The following is a 17,313-nucleotide window of genomic DNA, read 5'->3' on the forward strand; positions in this document are numbered from 1 at the left end:
TTTTGCAAGTATAATACAATGTTTTGAGAACATGCAACTGACAACTAAGTCTTTTCTCAACTTCACTTCGGTTTCTTTACGCTGTGTTAATGTTAAGGAACAAGTATTACTTGAAGTTGCATTCCTTCTTCTAGCATATGCTCCCTATTTTCAGAGGCGCTGTTTTCCACATGCACAGCGAGTAGCCAGGCGCGGAGGAAAAGTAACCAGCAGCCGAGGTGCTGGGGACATGTTTCTCCAGGGAAATGATGTTGATGAACAAGCTCTATTTTGGTGTCTTTTCATGCAGTCTGACACTCTTGTTCTATTCAAAATGCAGTCTCAATTACTGAGTAATTTTAATGTGTTTACCTCAAAACCTGTTTTACTTTTCACTTTTAATTAGGAGTGTTAGCGTAGAGCACTGAACACAGGTACTATACTTTGTGTTATCACAAAAAGAGAATGCTTTTCTTTATTACTATCAGGTAATTTGTGTGTTTTTAGTAAATGATTGATAAATCTTCATATCAGAAGACATAAAAATAACCTAATAAATGAAGCATAAATATTGTCTTAAAGCAACTTCTCCCATAAAAATTTGAATAATAATAAGTATGTGTAATAATTAGAGCTGAAACAATTAGAGAATTAATCGGCAGCAACTAACACTAATTCTCTGGTTCTAACTTTTCCAACGTCAGGATTTGCTGCTTTCTTCTCTTTAAAATCATTGTAAATTGAATATTTTGAGTTTTGGGTTGCTGGTCAGAAAAACAAAATATTTGTCACAATATTTTGTGACTATTTGTCACTATATAATATCTTACATAACATAACATATACATAACATATACATAACATATACATAATATCAATAAAATATGTTACAAGTATACTGTAGATACAATGGTCTATTATTGACAGAAAGGAAAGACTTTAATCATTACGTTTATAAATATAATTGGTGGTAAACTACATGCAAGTGAACCTGTAAGAGCAGCTGTAAAAGTAGAAGAAATGTTTAAGCAAAAGAAACAAATCTAACCAACACCAGACTGAAACTGACCACAGTCACTGACTATGAGGCAGAAAATGCACCTTAAAAGGGACAGTTCACCCAAATCCTGCCAAAATGTATTTTTTCCACGTATCCTTAATGGTATCTAGCCTTGCAGATAAATCCAGCTTCTTCTGAAATATATATATATCTGCCACTGAAATTTCTGCTCAGCACCCCATACAAAGGAAGTGCATGAAATTTAATTTGTTGTTCACAAAGCATTGAAAAGTGACAGAAAAACTCAAAAGCAATGTGCCCTTCAGAAAACATGTCCTGTTTATTCTGAATACTTCACAGAGCTCATTGTCAACGGTCTTTACTGGGACCAAAGCCACAAAAAAGTGAAATCTGTCTATTCTTCTATAACACCATCATCAGCTTTCCCCCAGGCACCACCATCAAGGCCAAACCTCTGCTACTCATACAGCATATACCGTAATTACTGTGCCATCTACCCATACAACATTGAATAATAAAGTAATAGCTAGCTAGGGACCTTATTAAGTGTCAAAAAAAATATTCCTCACTTCCTGTTTGCTTGTCTCACCATCAACTTCAACTGTGCACCACCACTATGCTGTTGTGATATTTTATTTATACCTTTATTTACCCAGGGTAGATTTACAGAATGCAAACATTTTTTAGTAACTTCATGCCTCACACGCACACACAGTAAACATATTCACTCTTGGAATCTAATGATACAAGCATTCCTTCATGGCTAGATTTTCTGCAGCAGTGAAACACCTATGAAAAATTAGTGACTCCCTTTCCAGCTAAGAAAATGTGAAAAGGATTCTCAGAAGGTTCAGGGTTTACCAAAATATAAAAATTACTACTTATAAAGTAGCACCAATAAAATATCTGACCAATTGCAGTGATTTTTTTTTCCATGAGCAGTGACAGAAACGTAAAACCCATCCACTAAATTTGATTGATCTTAGACTTACAGTCTCTGAGATACAGATCCTAACAAAAACAAAAGGGTTCCAGTACGTCCTGTGCTAAGAAGTCTAAGGAAATAGCCAGCTGAGACGGAGTTAGTTGGTGATCTGGCCAACAGTCGTGGAAAACACAGGTCAGATGGGCCCGTGGGTTTCAGTTTGGCTGTCAGTTGCTAACTGTAGCCAAACCAATAAATTTAAGGCAGAGAGTTAATGTCCCTTCTTATTCTAACACTGGTACTTCTAAAATACCTGTAAGCTGATATGGGAAAGTTCCCAAAATGTTACTTTCTTGTGATCCTCCAACGTGTACTCCTAGAAATATCAAGGCCAAATTATTCACCTGAAACTACTTTAATAGGAGCGTTGCAATCTCCCCATGTGTTTGATAGTTTATAGCAAAATGGCAACGGCTTAAAGTTTCCCAGTGCAATTCCATAAATAACATACAAAACATTTATCAACAGCAAACTAGCAATATTTATATCATATTATAGCACAAAGGTTGAGAAAATACACACGAACTTGCACCCACCCATAACTCCATTTTACACAGTGGTATTTTTTATTATTAATAAAAGTATGTAAGCAGCATAAAAAAACAGCTTATACAAGTAGAGCTTAACAGGAACCAAAGTCTTAGCCGCATTTGTAAAGCTGTCCTAATAAATGAAAGCGACATCGGTGAATTACTCTCAGCCTGAAGCCATGGCCAAAATCCATAACTGAATATGATATCAGGAAATACTGTGCCTACAACTGACTATCACAATCTAACCTCGACTTCCTTTACTATTGTTGGGTGCAACCTTACACAACTGCATTTAATTAACCATACATTTCCTGCAGATGGGCCATGCTTTTACATTAGATTACATCAGGTTAAACAGGCTAAGATGTGCCGTCACACCACAGACCCTCAGAAATGTTCAAGGCATATTTTTTGACAGTCAAATAAAATGAGCTAATTTCGCTCAATGCCAAATCCATTATGATAACTTAGGTTCAACTATTTTCCATCTTGTAGACGAAGGAAAAAACACAAAGAGCTAAATACTCAAATTATCGAAGCCATTAAACGTTCAGATAAAGTAATTTGCTATCAAACACAAGTGATCATCCAAGTACATTGGACCATTAACACAATTCTAAAGACCCACAATCTGTCAAAGAAATGTAATTTAGGCCCTGAAAAGGTCTTTATTCATCAGGTTATGATGGACAGGATTCAAAGAGACTAAAAACAAGTGTACATGTGTAACACCCTTCTTCTAACCTTCATCTTCTTCTTGGTACTGCACTCTGGATCATTCTGCTATTTTTATAGGTTATATATGATGTGTTTGAATACTCATGATGCCTTTTTTTTTAACAACAGCTAACCCAAACATGCTTCTTGTACATATCTGCCAAAGCTGAAGAACGGTGGGTCCATTTCCTCTGTGGACACATGCTTTCTAAGTGCTCCTACAATGGACAACTTGATTGGGCCTTAATGTTTACAGCCTGAAAAGGTAGACCAAACCAATGAAAAATACATATCCCTCAAAACACCTTGGCCTTTTCCCTGGGCTTTATGGTGTATTTATAACCACTTCTTTACAGCATCACAGCAAAGTGAAAGGCATGTTCAGATTAAATTAGTGTGTGGTACCTTTTCTGAACTAGGCATGGTACAGTACCACTAGCTTTACAGGAATCTGCCTGAGGGCAGACTCGAGTGCAGAGAATACCCTTGACAGGAAACAAGTGGCTCATCTGATTTATATCTGCTAACCATTCATGAGAGGTTCATCTGGACCAAGAATATGTCCAGCCCTCACTTAAAGGTGAGCAGGCTTGCAGGCTGAATGTAGCAGTGACTTTCAAAAGCCCCAGTTTGCTTACACCTCTTGATGATGTAAATATACCATTTCAGGAGGGGAGGCATTGTCTGAAGAATCATTGTCTTGTAATTTTCATCTCCTACAACTGGGATTCAAAATATAGACACCTTGTTACAAATAATAGACCTCTCTTTGGGTCCTTATATTAACCTTTCAGTCAGTACATGCTGGGAATGTGGAGTGAAATAAACCTCAACAAAATAAGCTAAAATAATACTTAAATGAAACATATATGCAAATCCAGCAGTGAGAGCCACCACAGGAAATGTACTTTGAGTTCAGACGGCCTGGAATGCAATGACTAGTCTAAAAACAATTCCAACAAGGCAACAAGCACAAGCGTTCAGACAATAATACTGTTAATAATAATACCTTGAAAACAAACTCCCAGTTTAGTCAAATTTATTTGGAAGAGAAAATGAAAGCCAACAGTAAAATTACTGGAAGAAGAAGCAAATCAGTGTTGTTTATGAGGTATTTTTATATATTTCTCAAGAACCACCCATCCAAACAACTTCACACTCCTCAGTGCACTTCCTTGGGTCCTCAGCAGTACACCTGCCAAGTGTGAGGTCGATTGGATGAATGGTTGTTGAGATACGCGAAGGACACACATACAGACAGATAGACAGACATACAGAGATTCCTTGCTTTATAGTTAGATTTGCGTTGTGAAGTGGAAGGAGCTTTTTCCAGTGCTGATTTCGAAAGTATAGAAAAGGACCCATTCATTTTCTCTATAGACAATGTGAGGTGACTGACAGTTGAAGTACCTCACCGGCTTGTTTGGGAATGAAACTCTCCTGGTTGAATCTCTGCTTCTTGATAAAAAGGATAAAAAAGATAGAAGCCCGTGTACAAAAAACATAATGTATGAACATGTATCTGAAAGCTTTTTTTCCCTTCCCTGATCAAATGGGCACTGTGCAAAACAGAAATGCTATGAATACTTTTTAAACTCCGTTGAAATTGCATTTAATTCCATTGAAGGTTAAAATGTGTATAATGTACAGTATATTTGTTTTCCACAACTGACTGCTATACTCATATTATACAGCTTTACAAAATGATGTTAAACAAAGCCATCAACTTTTTATAACATTAATACTGAAAAAAATCTTTAGCAAGTAAAACAAAGAAGCACAAGTTGCTGAAATAGTCTTGCACAGTAGCATTTCTGACCATTGTTATTCTACATGCAGTAAGTAGAAGGGCATGTAGCAGACTGCCATCGTGTCTTATCTATGTTCATCGAATTACCATGCACCTAATTATTATAGAACTAACCATCAATACGTATACTGTGTATAGTGCATAATACTTTTATTGCACTATTACTAGTGTTATACTAGTATCATAATGTAACAGCTTATTTTTGCATTCCACATATTTTTAAAATTTTCCTGTATTGTGTTATTTGTTAATTGTACTACTCTACATGTTTCTACAAATTTCCTCTCAGGGACAAATAAAGTGTTTTGAATTGAATTGAACTGAATGGAAATGAACTGAATTAACTACATTTATACCACGTTCATGACTCCCCTTCATCTTCAGACACAGTCAGTCAGACACAGCCTGAGTGTCTCCCCTCCCTAATCTCAGCTGTGTTTTCTGGAATGTTACAGTCTGTCATTCCTCACCTGCCCACAGGTTGCCTCCACTGAGTTTCACCTGACCCACTCGGCTGCTTATCAAGGTCAATGTTGTCTTGCTGCCGTAGTGGTCTGACCCAGCCTGTTACCGGTTTGTGTTGTTTGTCTCCTGATTTCCAGATTTCCCTTGCAAGTTTCTGCATTCAAGCCCTCCTTCCTGTTTGCCAGTTGCCCCATGACCCGGTCCCAAAGTCCACCGTCAGACTTTCAGACTATGACGTGTTCCTGATAAGTCTGTGTAGGATCAGGTTTGTCCTTGAGGGCTCTCTTGTGAACTTTTCGAGCCAATGTGTGCACTTTCTTTAAGTCTTTAATGTTAAGTATCAATGCCAAGTGTTCCTCAAACAGCATTTTGAGTCCTTGCACCCTCCAGCACACAGTGATGAAGACGTCAAAGTCTGTGAAGGTTCAGTGCTTAGAGTGGGCATTTTTGTTCTTTCAATCTTGACTGTAACCTTAATGCATCAATAGGCCCTATCTCAATACAAAATACAATTTAGTCTGCATGTGCAGTATTTATGTTACAAGGAACACTTGCAGAGAAACCAGTATCCATAGCACAGAGCTTCTGCACTGAGCTCTGTGGTCCTGTCAAAAAAATTGAATCTGTGGAGGCTCCCACCAGTGTTGCAGTCAACTCAGAGATTATGATTGGTTAATGGTCACTATGTTGTTCCAGCTGTCACTGACAACAGTGTCACATAGAGGAGATGTTATGAGCACTGCGATCACTGTGCTTCTACTGCAATTACGTTATAAAGATCTCACAATGAACACTGCAAATGCTGCTGTATAGAACACATTAATTTACCTTAAATCTGCTGACACAAGCAATGCACTGAATTAACATAAAGCTAATTCAAAGCACCTATGCATGTGTTTTTATGAAAATTTCTCAGTATGATTAACTGGGGCCAATGTATAATCTCTTCATGCAATGTTATGTTGATAACTGTAATAAAATGTCACTGGTCAGTGCAGGACCAAGATGTGTCATTTTCATTGTATTTCTGCTTTTCCTTATTAATTTCAACAATTCCAATAATTTTCTATGGAAACGGATTCATTCAAAGTATATCTATACTTTTGGGACAAATACTCTTTCATGCGACAGAAAGTTATGTTGCCTGTTTTTCTGGAATGTCAAGAAAAAAAATGCTTTCTCCAGCATTCGGCAAAACAAACTGAAATTCCACAGAGCCACATGAGCTCCACGTACCATGAGGGCAACACACAAGAAAAACAAGGGCCCCTCTTTCCCAATGAAAAAGTATTCATGTAAACAGATAGTGCAGTCTCATAATGATATTAACAGAAAAACTTTGTGATACCAGGTTTTCATTGAGATATAGTTACTGTTAGGGTTGTCATCCCATTCCTTAGTGAAAAAGATGGCTTACGTCTTTGTGCTTTAATCATTAAAGAAGAACAGGAAATTTTGCTCACTGACAGGTGGCAAAACAAATCTAGGGCTTTGGTTTATATGTTTCTTCCTAATTTAATGCTTCTACAACAAATGAAAGTTAGGCCAGTGAAGGGATTTAAGAGATTAGGGAACCCATCTAATGTACTGGATCTGTCTGATATTAACACAAGTGACCTCAAACCTGACACGTAAGGTCCCTCTCACCCTCAGCTTAAAGCCCACAGACTGCAACCTAAAAAAGCAAGCAGGGAGCTCAAATAACAAGCAAGCCAGATATAGTATACAGGCTGTATGTCAATGCCGAGGACGGCTGCACTATACGACTTGATCCACGATGCACGCTACATTCAATTGGACCCATACAATTGGATAATCCTTTAATGAAGCAGACTCTGGGGCGACTCACTAAGACCCGGGCCATAACCTCTAACCTCCTATATGACATGAGAACACTGCAAGTAAAAGCACATGTGGAGGGACAAAGAAGCTTTTCTCTTTATGCTGTGACAAACCAACAGTATGTAGAAGCCCCCTCCACCTCTTCCTATATACTTGTAATAGCATTAGCAATGCTTTAAACTCTAAATCTTACAGCATTAGTGCTCTTAACAGCACCATAAATAAATAAATGGTGTCCATTTAGTTAAGCCTTGGCTTTTTGTTTGTTTGTTTTTATATCCCTCATGGAATTCAATATAGGTTAATCAGTATGAGCGACTGATTGACATCATGATCAGCAATCAACATCAACAATCAAGAACACCAGACAAGACGAAGAATTCACATTGAGGCGACTCTGCCACAACAAACAGCACCTCAACATAATAATATGTATTTCTGTTGGTCTGCAAAATATCAGAAAATTGTGAAAAATGTAACCCTATTACAAGACAAAAGAGTCAATATTAGACACTTCTGCAAGGCCTGAAATACATTCCCTGACAACATTTCTTTACATACAGTACACGATAATGAGAGTCTCATCCAACCTCAGAGCCTGAAACCTCACTCAAATTTTAATTATCAAAGCAAAAGACTTCAATTGTCGGGTCGGGCTTTTTGGTTAATAGAGCTTTCCTTACTTTAAATGAGTAGCTCAGATAAGAAAACCCCATTTGCAAAAGATATGGCCCAAATTCAAAGCATCTCTATTTTTGAATGGACCACATTCAGATGAGTCAAGTTCAAATCAAGATCTAAAAATCAGAGTTCAACTGGATATTTTTGATTAATTATTGATTAATGATTAAACTTTACAGATAAATACCATAATAGAACAAAGGACTCCTGCACACTGTCTTCTGTGCTTGCAATTAGAGGAGACTTGGACTGGAACAATGTTTCAGGTTATTTTCTTATAACCTGATGAAGGTCTATTATTGTCAGCTCGTGGTCTTCTCTGACGCACCTGTTTATCTACAGGTGCGCAAAGGTTCTCCTCCACAGATAAATACCATAAAATCGTCTCTTGGGTATTAAATAGCCTGTCACTCCTCTATTTTGCATACACAGTCTGAATAACACACACAAACATAAAGTAATACATCGCCTTGATGTATGGGTGAGTGTGAGGTTATGTGAAGACTCAGTGCCAGGTGTAACACTGCCAGAACAGAGACAGTGACTTCCAGCCAAGAGAATGATTTGGGTCAGTAGGTAATTGTATTCCTGGACCACAGGGGACTTGTTGGCAATTAATCCTGCCAATGAGCCATGTGAAATATTCACACGTACAGTGTGCCAGTAGACTGATAAATGCAGCTCTGTTCACATAGCTCTTTCTAATAGTGATAAGGTCAAATTTCTGCTGGTGACACTCTCGACTCAGTTACAATGACAAGATTAGATTGCTACAGAATAAAGAGTGTTGTACCTGATGTAGCGGAAAATCATAACTCTTCCTACTCAATTTAGCATTGCCTTTTATCACAAATATTGGCTAAGAGTTAAAAAAGCTTAAATTATCAGCTTCTTCAGAACGGATACCCTGAAACCTCCGATTTTACCAAATACCTCAAGACTTTTTATCTTTAGAAGCTTCCCTGTTCCTACCTCGCTTCTCTTCTCTCAATTACGTTCAAGGATACCCATGCCAGGTTAAGAGGTAAATTCAAAATGGGTGTAGAATTACTCCAAAAGGCAAATAGCACAGACTTTAAAGGATCATTTACATTCCCTTTTTATCCTACAACACTTCCCTGGTAGTAGATGATATCCCATTATAGCTCTGTATAATTACAATCCCGCTTTGCTGTCGAGTGAGCTTTGTAATGTGAACACTTCCTATGCAACTTCATGGAAACTTACAAGAGTTTAAGTTGAAATAGTAGAACCACTAGTAGAACAACCAGACTAAGTCAAAAAGTGGCGACACTTGATCGACCAATGGTGTCACTTCATCACTCAGTCAGTCAGAGACAGACTTTTGAGTTTATAGTGCTGGCCCGCTGCAGTCCATCCAAAAAGAAATAGGAGTTTAAATTAAGTTAAAGAAGCTTCTTTGAAATGTCAGGTAATTCAAAATGTTAATATTTTGTGACCTTTATACCATAAATACATGTTCTTTAATTGGTTGTACTGCTTGCTGTTGATAATCGAAGGTAAACCAATGTTTTAAGTTGTAACTCTAACCATGTCCAACCTTTATCATTATAATCTGATTTATGTGGTTTTCAGTTCATATGTTTAAGGTTTCCTGAAAAAAGCACATGACGGAACAGGGTCCTTTAAGCAAGTGTATCCTTTCACGTCAGTCATGACGTAAAGTGTGTGTTGACAACTCATCCAACTATGAAGAATGTTCATGATACGGGTTGTGGGTCTTTTTTGTATTGGGAAATGGAACAATAAATGCAGGCTGCAGGCAAAGTCTTGAGGAGAACAAGAGACCTTAAACTAACGTGATGATTTATGTAGAAACACAATAATGGTCACCAGCATGCGCCTAGTTCAACATTAAAATGAAGGACCCGGACGCAGCTCTAAAACAAACTGAAAACAAATAAATCTGAGATGGTTGATTATTGACTCAACCCAACCGGCTTGACTGAAAAGGAGAAAAAAAATAATTTAAATAGGGAGAAAACCTAAGATCCTTAAAAAGTTCTTCATGCTTGGGGTGAAACAAATGTAAATATTTTTTCTGCATTTCAATGCCAATCAACCAGCAAAATTCCCACAGCTATAACCATTCTTCCTCAGTTTTATCAATGGGGGTCCCACTATGACAAGTTTGCCATGAGAGAAAACAGAAGCTACATATGCACATGTTTACATACAATCTCACTGTTCAATCTGCACTCTAAACCTCTTGATGGTGAAGAAAAAAATAGCTGTTTAGAAGGCATCATTAGTTATAGAGTAATCAAGACTTGCACACAAAAACAGAAAGTAATCAAACCCTTAAAGTGATTCTCCTTAATAAGAAAGATAATCTCCTCCACGTTGGCTTGATTCTCCTCAGCTGAGTTGGATCCTCAGTGTAATTGCTCTTGTTTATCATGCCTTAATTTGTTGACAAGATTCATTTGGACGACTTGTCTTGAAAACATACAATCTGTCCCAATCTGGGGATGCCAGCATCTTGAAATTAAGGACAACAAAGTAGACTGAGAGCAGATTAAGTCATTTTCAGAGTGTCGGAGATGCCGAGACTGATGTAACACTATGATTAGTGTCTTTCAGTGCTTCTTAAACTAGTAGAGCCACCAAACTATCTCAAAACATTCTCAAAACAACTGTGGTTGTAAAGGAAACTGGTAGTGAACTACAGTCATTTGAATAAATTGCACTGGTTATATTTATATTTATATAAGATAATTGTAAATCTGATGTTTAAATATACAAAGTCTCTAACAGAGTGTTTAAAAATCAGCCAGAGCATGATTAGCTTTGATGGCTACTAAAACAATAATTAGGTCATCAAAGCTCTGTATCTCTGTCCCATAGTTTTTTATTACGCATTTCAATTCTGACAAAACTCCTCTTTAAAACCTCTCCTCAGTTTCTTCCCAGTAAAGCTGCTGTAATTATATTTGCCCTGGTGCACAGCTGTCTGGCACCGTGCTTTAGAGCAAAACTATGCTTCACAACGGTCACTTTGGCCACAAGTGACAATAGTGGGACAATGGTAGATACTAAAACATGATGTGACAGTTAGAGTCACAAAGTCAGAGAACTGAACTGGCTCAGTAGAACCAGTTACACAGCAAAATCTACCCAGACTCTGCTAACATTAACCACTATTAGCTACCTGTCATACTAGACCAAGTTACCAAAAATTTACACCAAAAGCACCAAAATCTCTGCAATGAGGCATGTTAGAAAAATAAATGTACCTCAAGTTATGCATGTGTATGACTTTAGGTCCTGCTGTTACTACCCAACTATTGACAACACAAAAGGTAACTGTGCACTGTCTCTGTAATCTGATATCTGTGGTGGATGTGTCCTCAAAAATGTGAATGTGCGTTCCAGACTTTGAGAAATTTACATTGGGCCAGCGCTAGCGACTGGAAGTGAAGAGACATAACTGGAAATGGAACAAATGAAAAAATGGGCAAGCCACATAAGATCAATAGTGTAGAGCAGTCCAAAACAGTTTGGTCACAATTAAATGTAAAATTTAATATGTATTCTTCACTCAATGCAGAGTTAACATCAATATGTTAAAATAGACATACTATAGATGCATGTTTGACATGACTATTGGCTTCAATGGACATTACTGGAGAGCCATTTTCCCAGAAAAGCAACATATATAGAGAGAGAGAGAGAGAGAACAATATCAAAGCAATTGATAAGGTTTTGGTTAGAATTGGTCAGTACTATAAAATCTGAAGGAAAAATAGGGTCAAGCATGGCTGAAAATATTCTTCACATATCATTTCATGAACAGATTAATGGCTTACAATAGCATACATGTACAGAACCAGTCAAATGTTTGGACACACCTACTCATTCAGGGTTTACCATTTTCTACATTGTAGAACAATGCTGAAGACATTAAAACTTGCCATAATATGGATTACTACAGCTGTCGAATAGGGCTATTTGATGTATACCATCACTATCTCTGCACAACACAACTGATTGTCTCGAAAACATTAAGAAGGCAAGAAATTCCACCAATTATCTTTTGACGAAGGACACCTGTCGATTGAAAACCATTCCAGGTGACGACCTCATGAAGCTGGTTAAGATATTGCCGATAGTGTGCAAAGCTGACATCAAGGCAAACGATGGCTACTTTGAGGAATCTAAAATATGAAACATATTTTGGTTGGTTTAACACTTTTTTGTTTACTACATAATTCCATATGTGTTATTTTATAGTTTTGATGTATTCTGTCTTTTTCTACAATGTAGAAAATAGTAAAGATAGATAAAAACCCTTCATTGAATAGGTGTGTCCAAACTTTTGACTGGTACTTCAATGATGAATGTGTAAGCACGCAGACATCAGTATCAAATAAAACTATATGAAAAAAATGACAAGTGACACTGGCAGGCAAACAGATAACTAGTGTCAAAGCGGAAAGCTGACAGTTCCAATGTCATTTAAAGATAAAAGTAATTAGATAAGCACACCACACCAGTACTAAAGTCAACAGCATCAGCCCTTAAAGTAAAAATCATTTACCTCTTCCTTCTGCTTGTGAAGAAAAAAAACTGCCAAGCACGTGCCACTAAATGTTTGAAGTGTGAAAGTAAGAGCCAGAAGAAAGGTCAGACCTGTTAAGGTGCAGCTATAAGAGTGAATGCTTGGAAAACCAGAATCCTTCAATGACCTGAATTGCCCCCAATTCACTCACACACACAGGAAAACATACTGTACTAGACTATTTAACAATTTCCATTCTAACATATCTATTCAATTTGTGAACAAAACAGTCAGACACTACACATTTTTGCACTTTTCACCTTCATCTCCAGTATAACCTCTGCATATTACTGACTAACAGCTGTATACACAGTCTGTCTCATAGTCAAAGAATTTCTCACTGCAGTGCTGAGTTACTTTTAAAAACTTTTAAAACCTGTCAATGTCTAGAGAGCTTGTGAACAGTCAAAATCATTTCTCTATCTTTTCCATACTTTCAGACATACACAGGAACACTATGTGTTGGTACTGTGCTCAATCCAGTAATGAGATCTTCTTTAAAGTTTCATTCAAACACAGACAAATAGGGACAAATATTCCCTAAAATGAACAATGCAAAAAAAAAGACATAAGCAAATAATTGTTACACAAAAATGATTATATTATGTTATTATATATGATATTAACAGCTTTTTTGACAATAATAAATTGCATTGTCTGACTGAATACACACATGCCACTATAAAACTAAAATATTATAACAAAAATAAGCACAGAATGATACTCACAGTTTCTCTTTAGATCACTGAAGCACAGAAGACTGCTAGCCTCACTAAATGGCAGTTACTTGGAAAGCTCTTTTCACCCCTAGAAAGCCTTATGCAGCTGTAATGACTCACATCCCCTCTTCCAACCTCTGTCAACCATCATGAGGAGGTAAACATTTCCAAATATGGAGAAAATATGAAGACAGTATTGAGGGCAATATCAGTTTGGTTTGCTTTTAGCTTGGAATGCCATACTCCGTGAGCCAGAGTCACTTGACAGAGCCAGTTCTGTGGTGCATACCTTTCACTTGGAATAATAATGATGATTGTAGAGAACTTTTCACAACCGGTTTGGGTTCGGTCTGACCTAAGATGGGTAACACTGTGAGCCTGCCCTACAGGCTCCATTTTTAAGAGTGGATAGTCAAAATGTAGAGGAAAGAAGATGTGTTATCTTAAAACTGTAAATCTCAATAAATTGCAGGAAAATACTAGAGAAAATATTGAAGAATCCTTTTTTTTTTTTGATAGATAGCCTATTTACTGTGAGTAGTTGTCTGGTCACACGGATTATCTTTATGTTATTAAGAAGGTATAATTAAAGTCTGATTACTCAACCGTGAGTGCAATGGGTCAGCGAAGATCACCGTAATGATAACAACCGCTAAGGGAGAACATTACGCCACCCTGCCTGGCCTTAACTGTATTGAAGAGCAACTTGGCTTGAGAGTGCTCGTTTCCTGAAACACTCCTACCCACATCAACCAAAAGGAAAGGACAGCATCCAGACAACTGAAATTCTTACATGTTCACACATTCAAGGTTCAACAATAAAGCTCAGCCGCTTGCCTGGGGCAAGTAAAATGCCACATCGGGCTAGTAAATCTAGCAACTCACTTGCCTGATCGGGCAAGTGTTTGGTTTTTTTTTAAGTAAAAAAAAAAAAAAAAAAGATAAAATAAAAAATATCATCATATCACAAATTATGTTCTCATTCTCTGGCACAGAGTATAGCCCCCTCGCCTTGCATGCATCAGAGAGTATTGGCACGCGCCGTTGGCCAATCAAGAATTGAGTAGGCTAGTAGTGTGAGCACTGTCAAAATAGAGGAATTAGTGGAGCGTGTCATTTGTCACTGCTATAAATACTCTCAACAATGAAAAACATTAAAGAGGGAAATCAGGAAGCTTGGAGTGGAAGAAATGAGTCTAAATAATCTATTTGCCATCAGGTTAGGGAATCTGTTCCATTATTTGAAAGAAACTGGGCTGATCAAAAGAATTTAGTATTCAGTGAAATACAGGGGATGGATCATACCATTTTCACTATGCAGAGGAGAATAGTTGTTGCTTCGCATCTATGACACCCTGTGTCCTTGTTCTGTTTTATTTACTTAAATAAAGATTTAACATGACAATTAACTTAAGTCTGTGTTGTTATTTGATAACTGCTAATAAATAAAACTATTTGTATAGGGGCAAGTAAAAATTGACTATAGGCAAGTAGACTTCTGACCCACTTGCCCGACCAGGCAAGCGAAAAAAAAACATTAACGTTGAACCCTGAAACTCTACATAAACAATATTTATTGTATTAGTATTTAAAATACAGTCTCTGCTTTTTTAAATTCTTATTTATTTCTGTAATATTTGACTTTTTTTGACTGATTTGACTTTTTTTAATGACTGAGCAGAAAACAAAATCACACTGAATTTGAACATTTAATAATTTGTATCACTTTTATATTGAGTACTGAATCTGATACATATCTGATTTGTGGCAATGCCACCTCAGTCAGAACACTCATGAAAGAAGCATTTATGTAACTTTCACATGACTCTAGTGCATCGTGACTGCACTGGCACTTTTGAAAAAGATGAGATGAAAGACAAACTCTAAAAAGACATAACCATTGCATTGTCTGAAAGCATAGTAAAACAGACGTCTAAACAAGGCGACATGGAGACGTGGCTCCAATGTCAACACAGTGATAAGAACCTTAAAAATAACATTTAAGACTTGAATAAAAGAATAACATGCAACTTATCTTTAAGGTGCCTTTAAATCCTACTCTCACCCTCGGCGGCTTAACCCGGCCTTATATCTACATTGTATCTGCTCAGGGTAAACTGCCATAGCTGGGCCCACTGGCTTGATAGACAGTATCATCTTCTACCAGTATCATCACCATCTATCTCATCATCGCAGCCTGCTCAGTAGTCCAGCCGTCATCCCTATTTTTCAAGCTCCACTACACTTACAAATAGTTATATCAGAGAATTGCCTTCTCTGGCCTGGTACACCTTTAAAGTGTCCTTACATCCATATTGTCACCTAAGCAGATACTCTGCTGCGTGACCCAGCCTTATATTTACAGTGCATCTGCTCGGGCTAAATTACAATAGCTGGCCCAACTGGTTTGATAAGGCAACTTCATATGAATGTCATGGCCTGCTCAGTTGTCCAACCGCCATCACTGTATATCTGGTTCCACTAGTCTTACCAATAGCCACTAATTAGCTATCCCCCTGGTATAAGACAATTAAATTACATCCATGGAACTGTATTACCAAATAAAAGAACGTGGTTTCAAAATTAATTTGTGTGTGTGAGTGTAAGAGTGCAGGCAAGTCTACAGGGTGATCAGGTGGGCACCCTCTCAGTAACTTGTGTTTCATTGAGTTGGGCTCACGACACCAAGGACGCTAAACAGTGTGTTGAACAACCCCCCTCCTTACCTGCACCTACACAGTCAACATAAAACTCCATAGTAGGTTGTATTTGTCTTCGGTATCACCAGCTTAGCCATGCTACCCAACATCAACCAGCTAACACCATGTCAGACTAGCCACCAGCATCATGCTGTGCAACCCACATAGCAGCAGTCAAATAACTGCCCTCATCTACCTCATCTTAGCAAGCAACAAAGCTCACACTTATATCTACCACATCATGTTAGGCTAACTAGCATATTAGCCCCAGTTTGGGCCTCTCATGTATTAACATGCATCAACCATTGGGTTCTGTAAAAGATAATTAACCGGCAATGTATGACAAATTCAGGGGACTGTTTAAAAACACTTAGCACTGTTCTAACAGTATTCCCAGAATGCCCAAAGACTCCTCTAGCCATCAAGATGAAGAAAAATGGTGTCCACTGCACCATAAGAAAGATTTTTTCCCCTATCCAGGTAGCCAGCGGGCTGCCATCTTTGTTTTGATACAGAAGCAACTGGGGAAATAGGTTAAAATCTTTCTTATGATTCAGCAGGAGAAATATTTTTCATCCAGACAGTTAGAAGATTCTTTGGGAATTCTGGAAATACCTTCATAGGCAGCAGCAAGTTTTTTAAACAACCTTCTTGGTTTTTAAAACATCACAGATTAATTATCTTTAAGAGAAACCAATGGTTACCTCTGTGACCTGAATGTATGCTAATACATGAGGTGCACAAACTGGGGCTAACTAGCATGTTAACACTATGTTAGGCCAACTATCATGCTACATACTGCACCAAACAACAAACAGCCCATTAAGCTAACTACCCTGCAAAGGTAACTAGCATGCTAATATTGTGCTAAGCCAACCAGCATATTGCTGAGCAAACAAGAAGGGTCCATCTGCAGTCTTGACACACCTCCTGATGTTGTCACCATAATGGCATGCTACACGACACACACCCCTGACCCCTAACCCTAACCACTGCTCATGACTAAACCTAACCAAGTGAGTGTGTCATGTTGTGAAGTGGGTGTCTCTTGTAGATACTGCGATTCCACAGACAGATCTACTTGGAGAAAACACTTATACAAACAGCATGCTAAGTTAACTAGCACACTAACTATGCCATGTTAACCAGGATTCTGCTGGAGCTACTATATAACCAAACAATTTTCTAAAGCTACCCCACCATTAACAATGTATATCTAATGGCTTGACCCCACCGGGTGTGTCTTTGTTGCATTCCAGGTGCGAAATGGCCGTTGGAGC

General features: G+C 37.8%; 1 protein-coding gene across 1 annotated transcript in view; it reads right to left on the reverse strand.

Moving 5' to 3' along the window:
• Positions 1-17,313, reverse strand: part of lpp (LIM domain containing preferred translocation partner in lipoma) — a 142,167-nt gene that overhangs the window by 118,955 nt on the left and 5,899 nt on the right. The gene's annotated exons all lie outside the window — the stretch shown is intronic.

This window comes from Thunnus thynnus, chromosome 8, assembly GCF_963924715.1.
Source record: "Thunnus thynnus chromosome 8, fThuThy2.1, whole genome shotgun sequence".
Taxonomy (NCBI): domain Eukaryota; kingdom Metazoa; phylum Chordata; class Actinopteri; order Scombriformes; family Scombridae; genus Thunnus; species Thunnus thynnus.